Raw genomic sequence first — 18,429 nt, forward strand, 5'->3', positions numbered from 1 at the left:
GCTGCGATGAACATTGGGGTACACGTGTCTCTTTCCCTTCTGGTTTCCTCAGTGTGTATGCCCAGCAGTGGGATTGCTGGGTCATAAGGCAGTTCTATTTCCAGTTTTTTAAGGAATCTCCACACTGTTCTCCATAGTGGCTGTACTAGTTTGCATTCCCACCAACAGTGTAAGAGGGTTCCCTTTTCTCCACACCCTCTCCAGCATTTATTATTTGTAGACTTTTGGATCACAGCCATTCTGACTGGTGTGAAATGGTACCTCATAGTGGTTTTGATTTGCATTTCTCTGATAATGAGTGATGTTGAGCATCTTTTCATGTGTTTGTTAGCCATCTGTATGTCTTCTTTGGAGAAATGTCTATTTAGTTCTTTGGCCCATTTTTTGATTGGGTCATTTATTTTTCTGGAGTTGAGCTGTAGGAGTTGCTTGTATATTTTTGAGATTAGTTGTTTGTCAGTTGCTTCATTTGCTATTATTTTCTCCCATTCTGAAGGCTGTCTTTTCACCTTGCTAATAGTTTTCTTTGATGTGCAGAAGCTTTTAAGGTTAATTAGGTCCCATTTGTTTATTTTTGCTTTTATTTCCAATATTCTGGGAGGTGGGTCATAGAGGATCCTGCTGTGATGTATGTTGGAGAGTGTTTTGCCTATGTTCTCCTCTAGGAGTTTTATAGTTTCTGGTCTTACGTTGAGATCTAAAAATATGGAACACTTCACGAATTTGCGTGTCATCCTTGCAGGGGTCATGCTAATCTTCTCTGTATTGTTCCAATTTTAGTATATGTGCTGCCGAAGCGAGCACTACTATATTCTTATTAAACTTATTTTTTAAAGGTTTACTTGAATTCTTGATATTTAAGTGATGTAACACATAACTCAAATTTTGGTATTTCCTTACTGTCAAAGATTCTAGCATCAAATGGGAACATAAATATTTCCTGTGCAACTACTATACAGCTTAAATTTAGGAGTATCTTTTGCTTTTGTTAAAGTTTTAATCATCTATAATTGCACATTTTGAGGCGGGGGTTATATTTCCTTCCTATTGTGGATCTGTAATCAAATCTTCCACAAACAGTTTTCCTCTACAAAATTAAGAGAGACACAGTTAACAAATACAGAAACTTCACAGAGGCATGTTGGTATTTAAAGAATAAAGAATGTTAGAGTACAAGGTAAATCTCTTTTAGTGAATACATGGACTACTTTATTATCTGGAAGAGTACTACTTAGGTTATAGTAACGAAGGATAAAAATACACCCTCTGTGACAGACACTGTTTATTGCTACCTAAGATTTAACCCCATACTTTATTCCTTAGGGTAGCAATGTGCCCAGACTCTGGTGATGGATTAGGATGAAACTGAGTCAGTTTCCCACCCTCCCTCACAGCTAGACACAGTCCCATAATCCAGTCCTGGCCATGAGACGTGCAGGGAATTCACCTGGTAGGTTTTTAGCATATTTGTGTTCCTGCTGAAAGGGAACCCATCATAAGCTTGGGAGGCAATCTTGTGACCATCAAGCAGCAATTCTCAAGACAAAAGAAAAGAAAAGAAGGACAATGGAGTTAAAAGATATAAGGATTCTCAATCTATGATGAAGGCATTAAGGAGCTGAATTGATGCCAACAAACACCCACTGCAGACTTTATAATATGATTAAAATTAACTACTTAAAATATTAGTTCCTATATATGAGATTAGGAAGAATATCTTCTTCCTATAAAATCCCTTAAGATGGTAACATTTTACCTATGAATGAGAAACATCTTTCATAATAAAATCAATCATTAGAAAAGACATTTCAAACCCAGCTTCACTGTTGCCATCATCTTCCTTACAAATTCCTGACATTAAAAACAAACTATTAAAAATAAATAAATAAATAAATAAAAACAAACTATTTGTTCAACCTCAAACCACTGCCATCCTCACTGCCCTATAAACAGTTTCTCCCTCCTCCTCTGCCTCAAAGGTATATGTACATAGGTCTGTATTGTACATACATGCATATATACACACATACAATTCACTGAAGGAAACAGCAGCCCACTTTAGTATTCGTGCCTAGAAAATTTCATGAACAGAGGAGTCTGGTGATCTATAGTCCATGGGGTTGCAAAGAGTTGGACGTGATTGAGCATGCATGCCATATAATACGTTCGCAACTTTTCAGAATAACTCCCCTTCAAGGCATAGTTTTGAATGTTTGAGGAAGAGATTAACATGAGCGACAGGGTTTCTTGACTGCAGAGCAGATGCTTCTAACATACTTTAATTCCCATGACTATCCTAATGCCATTGCATTTTTTTAAAAGGATAAACTGACCATTTTTACCAGTTGTGTCCAAATTAAGGACTTATGAGTATCCTTGGTTTCAAATAACCAAAACAGTGATACCCACAGAAATAGCAGAACTGAGGATAAAAATCTCTTGAATACTCACCCACATGACTCATCAGATACCACAATCAGAATGAATTTACCCAAGCAATCCAAAAGCTATTCTGATACTGATGCCTTGCATAGACTTGGAAAAGTACCTCAATTCTTAATGCCCTAGTTACTAAATTTGCATAAATATACTAATTTCTTTCTGTTTATCTCATAAGATGTTGAGGAGATTACCAAGACATTTTAAAGTACTGCACATATTAATGGGAGTAAAAGATCTTTTAAACACCCAGAGATAACTCAGTTACCAATTTAGATAGAATGGGTAACCCTTGTGCTACACCTGACAATATCAGTCACAGAACTAGTTTATTTGAGAGCACATAACAGACCTCTGGTCCTTACACTTCTTTTGGACCTGAGCACAGGGTTATTAGCTTAAATCCCTTTTTGTTAATTATCAACAATCATTCAACCATGTGGCAATCTGATGCATACAGATGGAGCCAAACAGTAAAACTATCAACTTCCTTAAGATAAAATTCTGGAAAAATAATTTCAATATGACTAAAATGGTGTAAAACTACTCAAAAGAGAGTGGCCAGAGTTTCAATCTAGTCTGCCCACTCTGCTCTTAAATCTTAAAATACAACAATAAGACTATAGCATATAACAGTTTATTCATTTACCCAAAGCTACATATATGTTGTATTTGCATAAAATGTTATAAAGAATCAGTGTTCTATTAACCAATTAATAATAAAAATAGAAAAACCAAAGAGATCATTTATAAAAGCAACTGTGTAGCATGTCCCATGTTGAAGAAGGTATGTGTGTGTACATATACAGAGAGATTTATTTTCTCTAAGTGTAGAAATAATATTACTCAACTTACTTTTCCGTTAATTGGCGCAAAAAGGCAAAAAGGACAGTTTTTAAATTGAAAAAAAAATTTTTTTTAATCATCCTTCTTATGAAAGTACATAGTTACTGCAACAGGAGTGTGTTCTCATTTAGCTTCCCTATGCAAAGAAATAGGAAAGTGAAAGGAGATTAAGATGAAACAAAAGATCTGATAAAAATTTAAAAGTTGTTGATGAAGGCTTTAAAAAAAACCCTGCAAATCCAATCATCTCAATAGTCAAAGACTGGTGAAAAAGAAAACTACACTAAGTCACATGATAATCAAATTATTATGAAAATAAATAAGTTTTAAAAACATTTTAACCAAAGGAGAAAAGATATATTATATATTAAGAAACAAAGATAACAGTACCATGAAATTTTAGTCAGAAACACTGTAAACCAGAAGACAATGAAAAGAATAAAAACAAACATAATCTGGAATTGTACATCCAGAAAAAGAAAAATCTTCAAGAGATAAAGATGAATTATTTTTTGCAGATACATATACTAAAACAGGTAATTCACTGCCAACAGGCATGAATAGAAACAAAAAAAAATTTTAAAACTCTTTGAGAAAGAAGGAAAATGATTTCAGAGTAAATTTTTTATATCCATTTAAGTTTGGAAATTCAGACTTAAATTGAAGAAAGTAGGGAAAACCACTAGACCATTCAGGTATGACCTAAATCAAATCCCTTATGATTATACAGTGGAAGTGAGAAATAGATTTAAGGGCCTAGATCTGATGGATACAGTGTCTGATGAACTATGGACAGAGGTTCGTGACATTGTACAGGAGACAGGGATCAAGATCATCCCCATGGAAAAGAAATGCAAAAAAGCAAAATGGCTGTCTGGGGAGGCCTTACAAATAGCTGTGAAAAGAAGAGAAGTGAAAAGCAAAGGAGAAAAGGAAAGATAAAAGCATCTGAATGCAGAGTTCCAAAGAATAGCAAGAAGAGATAAGAAAGCCTTCCTCAGTGATCAATGCAAAGAAATAGAGGAAAACAATAGAATGGGAAAGACTAGAGATCTCTTCAAGAAAATTAGAGATACCAAGGGAACATTTCATGCAAAGATGGGCTCGATGAAGGACAGAAACGGTATGGACCTAACAGAAGCAGAAGATATTAAGAAGAGATGGCAAGAATACACAGAAGAACTGTACAAAAAAGATCTTCATGACCCAGATAATCACGATGATGTGATCACTGACCTAGAGCCAGACATCCTGGAATGTGAAGTCAAGTGGGCCTTAGAAAGCATCACTATGAACAAAGCCAGCAGAGGTGATGGAATTCCAGTTGAGCTATTTCAAATCCTAAAAGATGATGCTGTGAAAGTGCTGCACTCAATATGCCAGCAAATTTGGAAAACTCAGCAGTGGCCACAGGACTGGAAAAGGTCAGTTTTCATTCCAATCCCAAAGAAAAGCAATGCCAAAGAATGCTCAAACTACCGCACAATTACACTCATCTCACACACTAGTAAAGTAATGCTCAAAATTCTCCAAGCCAGGCATCAGCAATACGTGAACCGTGAACTTCCTGATGTTCAAGCTGGTTTTAGAAAAGGCAGAGGAACCAGAGATCAAATTGCCAACATCTGCTGGATCATGGAAAAAGCAAGAGAGTTCCAGAAAAACATCTATTTCTGCTTTATTGACTATGCCAAAGCCTTTGACTGTGTGGATCACAATAAACTGTGGAAAGTTCTGAAAGAGACGGGAATACCAGACCACCTGACCTGCCTCTTGAGAAATCTGTATGCAGGCCAGGAAGCAACAGTTAGAACTGGACATGGAACAACAGACTGCTTCCAAATAGGAAAAGGAGTATGTCAAGGCTGTATATTGTCACCCTGCTTATTTAACTTATATGCAGAGTCCATCATGAGAAACGCTGGACTGGAAGAAGCACAAGCTGGAATCAAGATTGCTGGGAGAAATATCAATAACCTCAGATATGCAGATGACACCACCCTTATGGCAGAAAGTGAAGAGGAACTAAAAAGCCTCTTGATGAAAGAGGAGAGTGAAAAAGTTGGCTTAAAGCTCAACATTCAGAAAACGAGATTATGGCATCCGGTCCCATCACTTCATGGGAAATAGATGGGGAAACAGTGGAAGCTGTGTCAGACTTTATTTTTGGGGGCTCCAAAATCACTGCAGATGGTGACTGCAGCCATGAAATTAAAAGACGCTTACAGCTTGGAAGGAAAGTTATGACCAACCTAGATAGCATATTCAAAAGCAGAGACATTACTTTGCCAACAAAGGTTCATCTAGTCAAGGCTATGGTTTTTCCAGTGGTTATGTATGGATGTGAGAGTTGGACTGTGAAGAAGGCTGAGCACCGAAGAATTGATGCTTTTGAACTGTGGTGTTGGAGAAGACTCTTGGGGGTCCCTTGGACTGCAAGGAGATCCAACCAGTCCATTCTGAAGGAGATCAGCCCTGGGATTTCTTTGGAAGGACTGATGCTAAAGCTGAAACTCCAGTACTTTGGCCACCTCATGCAAAGAGTTGACTCACTGGAAAAGACTCTGATGCTGGGAGGGATTGGGAACAGGAGAAGGGGACGACAGAGGATGAGATGGCTGGATGGCATCACTGACTCAATGGATGTGAGTCTGAGTGAACTCCGGGAGTTGGTGATGGACAGGGAGGCCTGGCGTGCTGCGATTCATGGGGTCGCAAAGAGTTGGACACGACTGAGTGACTGAACTGAAGTTTGGAAAACACTGGACATAATATAGAGAGACAGAGGAAAGGAGGAGAGAGAGAGAAAGAAAACACAAATTATCAAATCAGAAGTGAGTGGGGCCATGACTATATAGATACTAAAAGGATAATTAGGAAAGATGATGAACAAGTGTATGTCAATACTTTTGATAAATTTGATGGAATGGTTAAATTCCTTGAAAAACATGATCTGCCCAGGCTCATCAGAAAGAAAAAGATAACATGAATTGCCCTATATTTATTAAGGAAAATAAATTTACAGTTTCAAAACTTCCTGCAAAAGAAAAGTTTAGACCCAGATAGCTTGACTTGTGAATTCTCCAAAACACTCAAGAAATAATGCCATATATACATGAACTCTTCTAGAAAATAAAGGGGTGGGGACTCTTCCCTACTCATTTTGAGGGCATCATTAACCTGATACCAAAACCAGAAAAGACATGCAATTTTTAAAAAGCCCTACAGACCAATATTTCTTATGAACATGTGACAAATATTTTTAACAAAATTTTAATAAATTTAATTCAACTACATATACTAAAACAACATAGCCATATTGGTTTTACTCCAGAAACATAAGGCTGCTTGCTTCAACATTCAAAAATCAATGTAACTAATCAATCCTGGAGTCTATAAAAGGAAAGACCAACGGACACAGAAAAGGCCCTTGAACAAATTCAACATCCATTCATAATGCAAACTCTTAGCAAACTAGAACCAGAAGGGAACTTGATACTAAGAAAGGGCATTTAGGAAAAACCTACTGCTAACATTTTGTATTGGAGAAGGCAATGGCACCCCACTCTAGTACTCTTGCCTGGAGGATCCCATGGGTGGAGGAGCCTGGTGGGCTGCAGTCCATGGGGTCGCGAAGAGTCGGACACGACTGAGCAACTTCACTTTCACTTTTTCACTTTCATGCATGGGAGAAGGAAATTGCAACCCACTCCAGTGTTCTTGCCTGGAGAATCCCAGGGACGGGGGAGCCTGGTTGGCTGCTATCTATGGGGTTACACAGAGTCGGACATGACTGAAGTGACTTAGCAGCAGCAGCAGCAGCAGCAACATTTTGTATTAAATTGTGAAAGACTAAGTACTTCCCTGTCAGTTCAAGAACAAGACAAGGATGTCCAACCTATTTCCATTCCACATTGTTGTAGATATCCTATCCAGTACATTAAGACATGAAAAAGAAATCAAATGTATACAAATTAGGGGTGGGGGTGGGTGATACTCCCAGAACATATGATTATGTAGAAAAACCTGTGGAGTCTACCCACAAAGAAACTCTATTAAAATTAAGGAGTTGATAAGGCAGTAAGATATATAAAAATTCATTATATTTCTATATGCTGGCAAAGAACAGTTGGAAATTAAAATTTACAACAAAGTGGTATCGTTTATAATCGCACCAGAAAATGTTAAATATTGAGGGATAAACTCAACAAAAATATTTACAAGATATGTAAGTGGTAAATACAAAACACTACTGAGAGAAATTTAAAAAGACCTACAGAAATTAAGAGATGATACTGTGTTCACAAAAAGATTCAGTATTAGAAACATGTCATTTCTCCCCAAATAGATCAAAAGTTCAACACAATCCCAATAAAAACTCCAGAAACTTCTTTGATGTGGAAATTATCAAGGTGATTCTCAAATGCCATGAAAATGCAAATGATCTTGAATATGTAAAACAGTTTTCAAAAAGAACAGTTGTGGAAATTACACCACCTAATTTTAAGACTTTATTATAAAACTTTAATAATCCAAATAGTGTGACTTAAAAATATACATACAGAAGAATGAAACAGAATAGGAAATACATAAACAGACCATCCATTTTTAGCCAATTTGGACTGAGATGCTTAGGAAATTCAACAAAGAGGGGACAATTTTTTCAACAAATGATGCTGAACAGTTGAATAACCTTATTTTAAAACATTAATAAACCTCATACCAAATATAAAAACTAACTCAAAATGACTCATAGGTTTAAACGTAAAACCTAAAGTTATAAAGCTTCTAAAAGAAAACAGGAAAAATATCCTTCTGCCCTTGAGTTAGCCGCAATTTTATGACTATAAGGCACAAGAAGCAGGGATTATATATATATATTTTTTAATTTAATTTTATTTTTAAACTTTACAATATTGTATTAGTTTTGCCAAATATCAAAATGAATCCGCCACAGGTATACCTGTGTTCCCCATCCTGAACCCTCCTCCCTCCTCCCTCCCCATACCCTCCCTCTGGGTCGTCCCAGTGCACCAGCCCCAAGCATCCAGTATCGTGCATCGAACCTGGACTGGAGACTCGTTTCGTACATGATATTATACATGTTTCAATGCCATTCTCCCAAATCTCCCCACCCTCTCCCTCTGCAACAGAATCCATAAGACTGATCTATACATCAGTGTCTCTTTTGCTGTCTCGTACACAGGGTTATTGTTACCATCTTCCTAAATTCCATATATATGCGTTAGTATACTGTATTGGTGTTTTTCTTTCTGGCTTACTTCACTCTGTATAATAGGTTCCAGTTTCATCCACGTCATTAGAACTGATTCAAATGTATTCTTTTTAATGGCTGAGTAATACTCCATTGTGTATATGTACCACCGCTTTCTTATCCATTCATCTGCTGATGGGCATCTAGGTTGCTTCCATGTCCTGGCTATTATAAACAGTGCTGCGATGAACATTGGGGTATACGTGTCTCTTTCCCTTCTGGTTTCCTCAGTGTGTATGCCCAGCAGTGGGATTACTGGATCATAAGGCAGTTCTATATTTTTAAAAACGTGAATTAGATTTCATCACGATTTAAGTATTTAAAAGCTAATGTTAAGAAAATCAGAGTAGGACATGGACTGAGAAAAAAAATTTTGGAAACCTATCTGTAAGGAGCTAGCTATAAAAGGTCAGAGATTTTATGCTCCTAGCAAACTGGCATGTCATCCTGCCACAGTTTCACAGACTAGCAGAAGACCTGAGACTCCTGGGTCACAGATGAAGGACTGCATCAGTCCCAGCAGAGCAAGCACCTATGTGCTCTCCACAAGCAGCCAGGCCCTAGAGGATGCTTCACACATGTGTGGTAGATTCCATCACAACTCATTAATTTCAAGCTTAGAAAGCCGTTTTCTTTTAAGAGCTGCAAGCAAACCTGGGTGATGCTATCTTCATTGTCCTAGACAGCAAATAAACTTTCTTTCCCCAAAGGGAGATATTATCTCAATTGTCTAAGGCTATTTTGCCACACAAAACACCTCTATAAAGACAGTATGGAACAAGAACTGTCAGTTTCCGCTTATATCTGCAGAAACATGAAAAATCCATAAATTCTCTCCCTACAATATCCAGTAAAAAAACATGTGTCCAGAGTATATAAAGAACTCTGAAACCTCAATAATAAGACAAATAACCCAAAATTTTAATTAAATAGTTAAATACTTTACCTAAAAGAGAGGTAGATGGAAAAAATTAAGAAAAATATTCAATATCATCAGTCATTAAAGAAATGTATGTTAAAACTAATGGGATTCATTTCAATATATGGCAAAAAACCAATACAATATTGTAAAGTTAAAAAATAAAATTAAATTTTAAAAAAATTTAAAAATAAATAAATAAATAAATAAAACTAATGGAAAATCCCCACCAATCCTCTAAATTGGCTACAGTTTTTAAATCCCAAATGCTGGTGATGCTGTGTAGCAGCTGGAAATTTCAAACATTGTTGGGACCAATGCAAAATGATATTGCCACTTTGGAGAACAATATGGCATTTCCTCTGAAAATTCAACACACCCATACCATTTAAACCAGAAATTCCACTCCTAGGTATTTATCCAAGATAATTAAGACACATGTCCATACAAAATGTCCCTGTTCATGTTTACAGCAAGTTCATCCATAGTAGCCCAAACTGGGATATTGAGCATTAAATCTCCATGAGCCTCCTGCATTTCTGCACGTCTGGCAAATAGATGCAGTGACCACCTTTGCTTCCAACTATCTTTTTAAGGACGTGGATAGAGTGAAGAGCCTTTAAACATACAGTTCTCCCTCTAAGGAAAAGACAGTTTTGTTTTTCCATATAGTACAATAAAGATAGTTGGCTTCCTTGGTGGCTCAGTAGTAAAGAATCACTTGCCGATGCAAAAGACACGGATTCAATCCCTGGGTTGGGAAGATCCCCTGGAGAAGGAAATGGCATCCCAATCTAGTATTCTGACTTGGGAAATCTCACTGCACAGAGGAGCCTGGTGAGCTACATATAGTCCATGGAGTAACAAGGAGTCAGACAAGACTGGGAGACTGAACAACAACAAAGCTTACAAAAGGATTTAACATTTAGCAAACACTGAACAGGCACCTAGTCTTTTCCAGGTACTTTCCTAGAAGAAGAAGATGCAACACTAAGGAAGCAGAGAAAGTCCATGCTCTCCCGGAATTCACTTTCTAGACCAGGAGTGGGAGATGGTGAATTATAAACAGATACTCAAAATAAGTAAGAAAATGTGAGATAGTGATTAAGTGCCTTAATAAAAATGAAGCAATATGTTCTAATAGAGAGAGTGATTTGGGCAAGTACTTTCAGTCAGATGGCCAGAAAACACTCTCTGATTTAATTCAGTCCCAAGACATCAAGAACAGCAATTGTTTCTGGAGGTGGGAAAGAGGCCAAGGGGAGATGGGAGTGGTGGAGGGGGAGGGGGGTTGATGTAAGGGAGGAAGGAGGAAAAACAGACTTTTGTCATGTATTTTATTATAGTGCTTGAATATTTAACCATGTGTCTGGATAAAATTTTCTTTAAAAAGGCAAATTTAAAGACATATGTTCAGTTCAGTTCAGTCGCTCAGTTGTGTCCGACTCTTTGCAACCCCATGAACCACAGCACACCAGGCCTCCCTATCCATCACCAACTCCCGGAGTCCACCCAAACCCATGTCCATTGAGTTGATGATGCCATCCAACCATTTTATCCTCTGTCATCCCCTTCTTCTCCTGCCCTCAGTCTTTCCCAGAAACAGGGGTTTTTCCAATGAGTCAGCTCTTCGCATGAGGTGGCCAAAGTATTGGAGTTTCAGCTTCAAAATCAGTCCTACCAATGAACACCCAGGACTGATCTCCTTTAGGATGGACTGGTTGGATCTCCTTGCAGTCCAAAGCACTCAAAAGTCCTCTCCAACACCACAGTTCAAAAGCATCAATTCTTTGGCACTCAGCTTTCTTTATAGTCCAACTCTCACATCCAAACATGACCACTGGAAAAACCATAGCCTTGACTAGACGAACCTTTGTTGACAAAGTAATGTCTCTGTTTTTTAATATGCTGTCTAGGTTGGCCATAACTTTCCTTCCAAGGAGTAAGCGTCTTTTAATTTCATGGCTGCAGTCACCATTTGCAGTGATTTTGGAGCCCAGAAAAATAAAGTCAGCCACTGTTTCCACATCTATTTGCCATGAAGTGATGGGACCTTATGCCATGATCTTAGTTTTCTGAATGTTGAGTTTTAAGCCAACTTTTTCACTCTCCTCTTTCACTTTCATCAAGAGGCTCTTTAGTTCTTCTTCACTTTCTGCCATAATGGTCGTGTCATCTGTATATCTGAGGTTATTGATATTTCTCCTAGCAATATTGATTCCAGCTTGGGCTTCCTCCAGCCCAGCGTTTCTCATGCTGTCCTCTGCATATAAGTTAAATAAGCAGGGTGACAATATACAGCCTTGACGTACTCCTTTTCCTATTTGGAACCAGTCTGTTGTTCCATGTCCAGTTCTAACTGTTGCTTCCTGACCTGCATACAGATTTCTCAAGAGGCAGGTCAGGTGGTCTGGTATTCCCATCTCTTTCAGAACTTTCCACAGTTTATTGTGATCCACACAGTCAAAGGCTTTGGCATAGTCAATAAAGCAGAAATAGATGTTTTTCTGGAACTCTCTTGCTTTTTCCATGATCCAGCAGATGTTGGCAATTTGATCTCTGGTTCCTCTGCCTTTTCTAAAACCAGCTTGAACATCTGGAAGTTCACAGTGCACATATTGCTGAAGCCTGGCTTGGAGAATTTTAAGCATCACTTTACTAGTGTGTGAGATGAGTGCAACTCTGCAGTACTTTGAGCATTCTTTGGCATTGCTTTTCTTTGGGATTGGAATGACAATGGACCTTTTCCAGTTCTGTGGCCACTGCTGAGTTCTCCAAATTTGCTGGCATATTGAGGGCAGCACTTTCACAGCATCATCTTCCAAGATTTGAAATAGCTCAACTGGAATTCCATCACCTCCGCTAGCTTTGTTCATACTGATGCTTCCTAAGGCCCACTTGACTTCACATTCCAGAATGTCTGGCTCTAGGTGAGTGATCACACCATCGTGATTATCTGGGTCGTTAAGATATATGTTAGACACGGACAATTGGTGAAATATATCAGAATCCAAGGGGTATGATAAACTATTTAATCTCAGCATTCTAGAGTCATTTTCAAAATAAATGATGAAACAGAAAGAAAAAAATTACACCAACTATTTCTTGCTCATATAAAGGCAAATGATTCTTTTTTTAATTAATTTTTTATTGAAGGATAATTTCTCTACAGAACTCTGCTGTTCCGTCAAACCCCCACATGAATCAGCCATAGGTATACATATATCCCCTTCCTTTTGAACCTCCCTCCCATCTCCCTCCCCATCCCACCCCCTCTAGGTTGATACAGAGCCCCTGTTTGAGTTTCCTGAGCCATACAGCAAATTCCCATTGGCTATGTATTTTACATATGGTAATGTAAGTTTCCCTGTTACTCTTTCCCTACATCTCTTCCCCTCCTCCCCTCTCCTCCTGTCCATAAGTCTATTCTCTATGTCTATTTCCCCATTGCTACCCTGTAAATAAATTCTTCAGTACCATTTTTCTAGATTCCATATGTATTCATTAGAATACAAAGGTAAATGATTCTTTACAGCCAGAAATTCTTCTTGCCTAAGTCTGGAACTACTATTTGAAGAATTAAAAAAAAAAAAAGAAATCTTGAGTCAATGTTAAAAAATAACCTTTTCATGGAACTTTCTCCCTGCTTCCACAAGTATCAAGTAATTATAGCAAAAAAGTTTTTCTTCAGAATCCCCCCAAATTATTTGCTGTTTAAGTTTACCTTCCCTTGTGTCAGCCTGGTACATAGTAAAATAATAAATTACTTTTTGCATATAATTCAAACTGCCATCTCTTTGGTATTCTAGAAAAATTAGAGTCAAAAACCAATGTAATGTCACCCTTTTGACATAATTACATCCCAAAGGCCCCCAAGTCCTAATGCCATCACACTGAGAGTCAGAATTTTAATATATGAATTTGGGGGAAGCACATTTTATCTACTGCGATTGTATATAAATAAACCAGAACCAATAATAATAATAATAACAACAACAACAACCAGAAAAGTAAAAATCACCAAACCTGGGTAGGATTATTTCACTGGAAATCAAAATAAGCTCTATGTTTTAGAGCTAAGGAAATGGAAGTGCAGAATGATTCAATGAGTTGCCCAAATTTATTTTTTATTCAACATCTGCTTATGTAGTACCTTTTAGAAAATTAACTCATTGAATCCTCTTAACAATCCTGATGTCAATGCCACTGTGATCATCATTTTACAGATGAGGAAACTGGGGTACAGAGAAGTTAGGAGCCTTCGCCTGTTCAATGGCAAAGCCAGGATCAGCACCCAGACTCACCTTTTGTAGACCCCACACGTCATGTAATTAACCACTGCCTCACTCAACCAGTTAGTGGCAGAGTCAAGGCCAGAACACAAGAGTCCTGACCCTAAATGTTTTTTTCTACTCTAAAATTTCTGTCTCTACACAGGCAAGACAGGTTTTCCTCGTCCCAGTCACTGAGGCTCTTGGCTATCTCTAACATCAAAAATACTTCCTTTTCTCCAGAAACTTCAGAGTTGGTTGTGTTTCTCAATTTCACAGATGGAGTTTTTTTTCTCTCCTCAGCTACACTCATCTCACATCTCCCTACAACCAAACCATGACTAGGTAAACCACAACAAAAAAAGCCTCGGTATCATGCATTGTTTTAAACAACCAACCAGGGAGAAAGAGCAAAAACTAACTACATGAAGGTCCTACTTTTATTTGTCCTGGAAATGAAGGAGTAGAAATGCCTGCACTCATCTAGACAGGTCAATCGCAACACAAACACTTGTTGAACTTTATGGTCACCTCCCTTTCAGGGGCCACAGCTGGAGAAAGCAGTGAGCCCTTTGTTTCACTTCACTTTCTCTTCTCCAGGATGTCATTTCATCCTGGATAACAGGACATTGAAGGAAAGTTTTCCCAGCATGGTTTGCTAGGTTCCACAGCTGGAAGCAGGGCAGAAGTATCCACATTTTTAAAAGGCGGTCAGCAGATACCTGCCAGGACATTTAAGGGGTGGAAAACCAGACCTACTGATTACGATCTACACATAGGAGTTCTCAGTCTTGGCTACACATTAGAATTACCTGGGAGCTGGCAGATCCAATATCTGGATGCCTCCTGCAGAAATAACTATTGAATTGGTCTGAGGTGCCATCTCGAGTGACTGGAAACTAAGTTCCCCAGGTGATCCTAATTGCAGGCAAGATTGGCACGACTGTTGCATAAGAAAAGGGTGAGGTAAAGACACTGGCTGTGAATAGGAGGGATCTATCTCTCCCAAGTAGGGGCATTCCTTTCTCTGGATAACCTAGAGAGTAGGAAGGTGATTAGGGACCGTTCCAAGAGGGCTTTCCTACAAGAAAGGAAGCTATTTGTAGGTAAGTTTAGCCTCTGCCTGTCTGAGCAAGGGAAAGGAGGACAAGGACATCGTGGTAGAAAGAGGAGTCTGTTGATGTAGAAAACATACTTCGATTCTGAAGGGCCAAGTGGACCATGCAGAACCCAGCTGAGCCACAGCTGTCTTTCTTGGAAGCTGACCCAGGAAAACTGCTTACCATGTTCTGGCCAAAGGCTGGACTGTGGCAGCTGGAAGCTGTGGCTAGACTGCTCATGGTGGGGATTGGGGGAACTGGAAAATACGAAATTCCAACATCAGAGAGCTGGATAGTGGGCAGACCACATGCCTGCTCCCCAGGAGGAGGTCCAAACTAGGATGCTGTCCCGTGGAGGCACCAAAGGCCAGTACAGACACATCAACAAGCAACTAGGAGAAATCTAACAGGGCCAGCAAACGAAATGATGCAGCCCTTTCCCCTCTTCCTCCTCCCATTCCAAGGCTCTGGTGGTGGTGACTTAGTCACTAAGTCGTGTCCAATGCTTGTGACCCCATGGACTGTAGCCCTCCAGGCTCCTCTGTCCATGGAATTCTCCAGGCAGGAATACTATAGCAGGTTCCCATTTCCTTTTCCAGGGGATCTTCCCTGCCCAGGAATCAAACCCGAGTCTCCTGCATTGCAGGCAGATTCTTTACCAACTGAGCCACTAGGGAAGCTCACAACATTCTGGAGGCACCCAGAACTAAAAGATGGAGCAAGAACTATTCAGGGCTTTAGATTAGAGGTAAGCTTGGAAACTGAAGCTGGGCTGAGTCCCAGTAATCAAAATTGACCTGAAATGTATAGAGTTCACTGAAGATGTTGCCTCAAGTCAGAAGTCTTCTAACCAACAAAGTCAAAGGCAGAATTGGAGGTGAGGGTAAAGTCCTATTAACTCATTAACTGAATTGAAACTCCTAAATTAGATTTATAAGACTGTTCATTTTTCCAGAGGTAGGTCATTTCCGCCCAAAGTAAAAGCATATGTTCCCCAAATGCCACACTCATGTGCTATAATAGAATCCCTCACGTGGAAGGAAGGGACACTAAAGGCAGACACTGAGTCTGACTCCTTTACAATTTCTCTGTTGTAAGCCTCGGTTGCCTTAGGCTAGTGGGCCAGGCAGGTGCTGAATTAGCTGTGGTGAGTGACAGAGGAAATCCATTTCAAGTAGTTAGGCTGATCTTGAGCAAATTATGTAATTCCTTCATTCTCAATGTTCTCATATGAAACATGTGAATGACATCAATTCACACGGCTGTTTCAAGGATCCCATTGTGCCCTCTACAAAGTCTGGCCCATGAGCTACTCATATGTCAATGTTCATAGGATTTCATTCTTGATAGAACACTTCTAGAACAAAATTCTATTCCATGATCCCCACTGAAGGGGACCTAAGTACCAAAAGGGCTCTGTTGAAAGCCTGTTTCATAAATAAAGGCATCCATATGGCATAGCTGTGGATGATGTTCAATGCTATACCTCCTACCAGACTAATGTTTGTGGTTTCCTGAGAAATTTTTAAGCACAGTTCATACTAATAATAGCCATAGATCATCTCTCTACTCTTGTTTTGTTTGATGATTTTGAAGTGTTTAGATTTAAAACTGTGTAGCCCATTTAAGAAGACAGGGAAATAAATAAATGGAACAGGGCTCTGAATGGGGCAATTAGCAACAGCTATAGGTGCAAACTACTGCACAACTGCACTCGTCTCACACACTAGTAAAGTAACGCTCAAAATTCTCCAAGCCAGGCTTCAGCAATATGTGAACCATGAACTTTCAGATGTTCAATCTGGATTTAGAAAAGGCAGAGGAACCAGAGATCAAATTGCCAACATCCGCTGGATCATGGAAAAAGCAAGAGAGTTCCAGAAAAACATCCAATTCTGCTTAATTGACTATGCCAAAGCCTTTGACTGTGTGGATCACAATAAACTGTGGAAAATTCTGAAAGAGATGGGAATACCAGACCACCTGACCTGCCTCTTGAAAAACCTATATGCAGGTCAGGAAGCAACAGTTAGAACTGGACATGGAACAACAGACTGGTTCCAAATAGGAAAAGGAGTACATCAAGGCTGTATACTGGCACCCTGCTTATTTAACTTATATGCAGAGTCCATCATGAGAAATGCTGGACTGGAAGAAGCACAAGCTGGAATCAAGATTGCTGGGAGAAATATCAATAACCTCAGATATGCAGATGACACCACCCTTATGGCAGAAAGAGAAGAGGAACTAAAAAGCCTCTTGATGAAAATGAAAGTGGAGAGCGAAAAAGTTGGCTTAAAGCTCAACATTCAGAAAACTAAAATCATGGCCTCTGGTCCCATCACTTCATGGCCAATAGATGGGGAAACAGTGGCTGACTTTATTTTTCTGGGCTCCAAAATCACTGCAGATGGTGATTGCAGCCATGAAATTAAAAGATGCTTATTCCTTGGAAGGAAAGTTATGACCAACCTGGACAGCATATTAAAAAGCAGAGACGTCACTTTTCAACAAAGGTCTGTCTAATCAAGGGTATGGTTTTTCCAGTGGTCATGTATGGATGTGAGAGTTGGACTGTGAAGAAAGCTGAACACCAAAGAATTGATGCTTTTGAACTGTGGTGTTGGAGAAGACTCTTGAGAGTGCTTTGGAAAGCAAGGAGATCCAACCAGTCCATCCTAAAGGAGATCAGTCCTGAGTGTTCATTGGAAGGACTGATATTGAAGCTGAAATTCTAATACTTTGGCCACCTGATGCAAAGAGCTGACTCATTTGAAAAGACGCTGATGCTGGGAAAGATTGAGGGCAGGAGGAGAAGGGGATGACAGAGGATGAGATGGCTGGATGGCATCACCGACACAATGGACATGGGTTTCGGTGGACTCCAGGAGTTGGTGATGGACAGGGAGGGCTGGCATGCAGTGGTTCATGGGGTCGCAAAGAGTCAGAGACAACTGAGCGACAACCTGAACTGATAGGTCCAAAAAGCTTTCCGTGGTGGCTCAGATGGTAAAGAATCCGCCTGCAGTGCAGGAGATCCAGGTTTGATCCCTGGGTCAGGAAGATCCCCTGGAATAGAAAATGGCAACCCGCTGCAGTATTCTTGCCTGGACAATTCCATGGACAGAGGAGCCTGGTGGGCTACAATCCATGGGGTCGCAAAGAGTCAGACACAGACAACTAATTGGTTCACTTTTTTATCATAGGTCTAAAGGCTTCCCAGGTGGCACAGTGGTAAAGACTTTGCCTACCAATGTAGAAGATGAAAGAGACTCAGGTTCGATTCCTAAATCAGGAAGATCCCCTAGAGGAGAAAATGGCAACCCACTCCAGTATTATTGCCTGGAAATCCCATGGACAGAGGAGCTTGGCAGGCTACAATCCATAGGTTCACAAAGAGTCAGACATGGACTGAGTGATTGAGCACAGCATATAAGTCTCAAACTATCATTTTTTCTTTTTAGAAGGCAATTCAGAGCCTCAGGGAAAGTGTGAATCCACGGGCTCAGTAACCAGCCAGCAGTCCACGGATCAAAAGAGCACAAACATGATTGATTAAGGGTATTTCTGAATGCAGGG

The 18,429-nt window shown here is 39.4% G+C and overlaps 1 non-coding gene across 1 annotated transcript; it reads right to left on the reverse strand.

Annotated features, from left to right (window-relative positions):
- Window positions 1–699: 699 nt before the first annotated feature.
- On the reverse strand, window positions 700–804 carry LOC133247000 (U6 spliceosomal RNA). Its single transcript, XR_009736239.1, has one exon. It is a non-coding gene; the product is annotated as a U6 spliceosomal RNA (small nuclear RNA).
- Window positions 805–18,429: the final 17,625 nt, after the last annotated feature.

This window comes from Bos javanicus, chromosome 4 (genome assembly GCF_032452875.1).
Source record: "Bos javanicus breed banteng chromosome 4, ARS-OSU_banteng_1.0, whole genome shotgun sequence".
Classification (NCBI taxonomy): domain Eukaryota; kingdom Metazoa; phylum Chordata; class Mammalia; order Artiodactyla; family Bovidae; genus Bos; species Bos javanicus.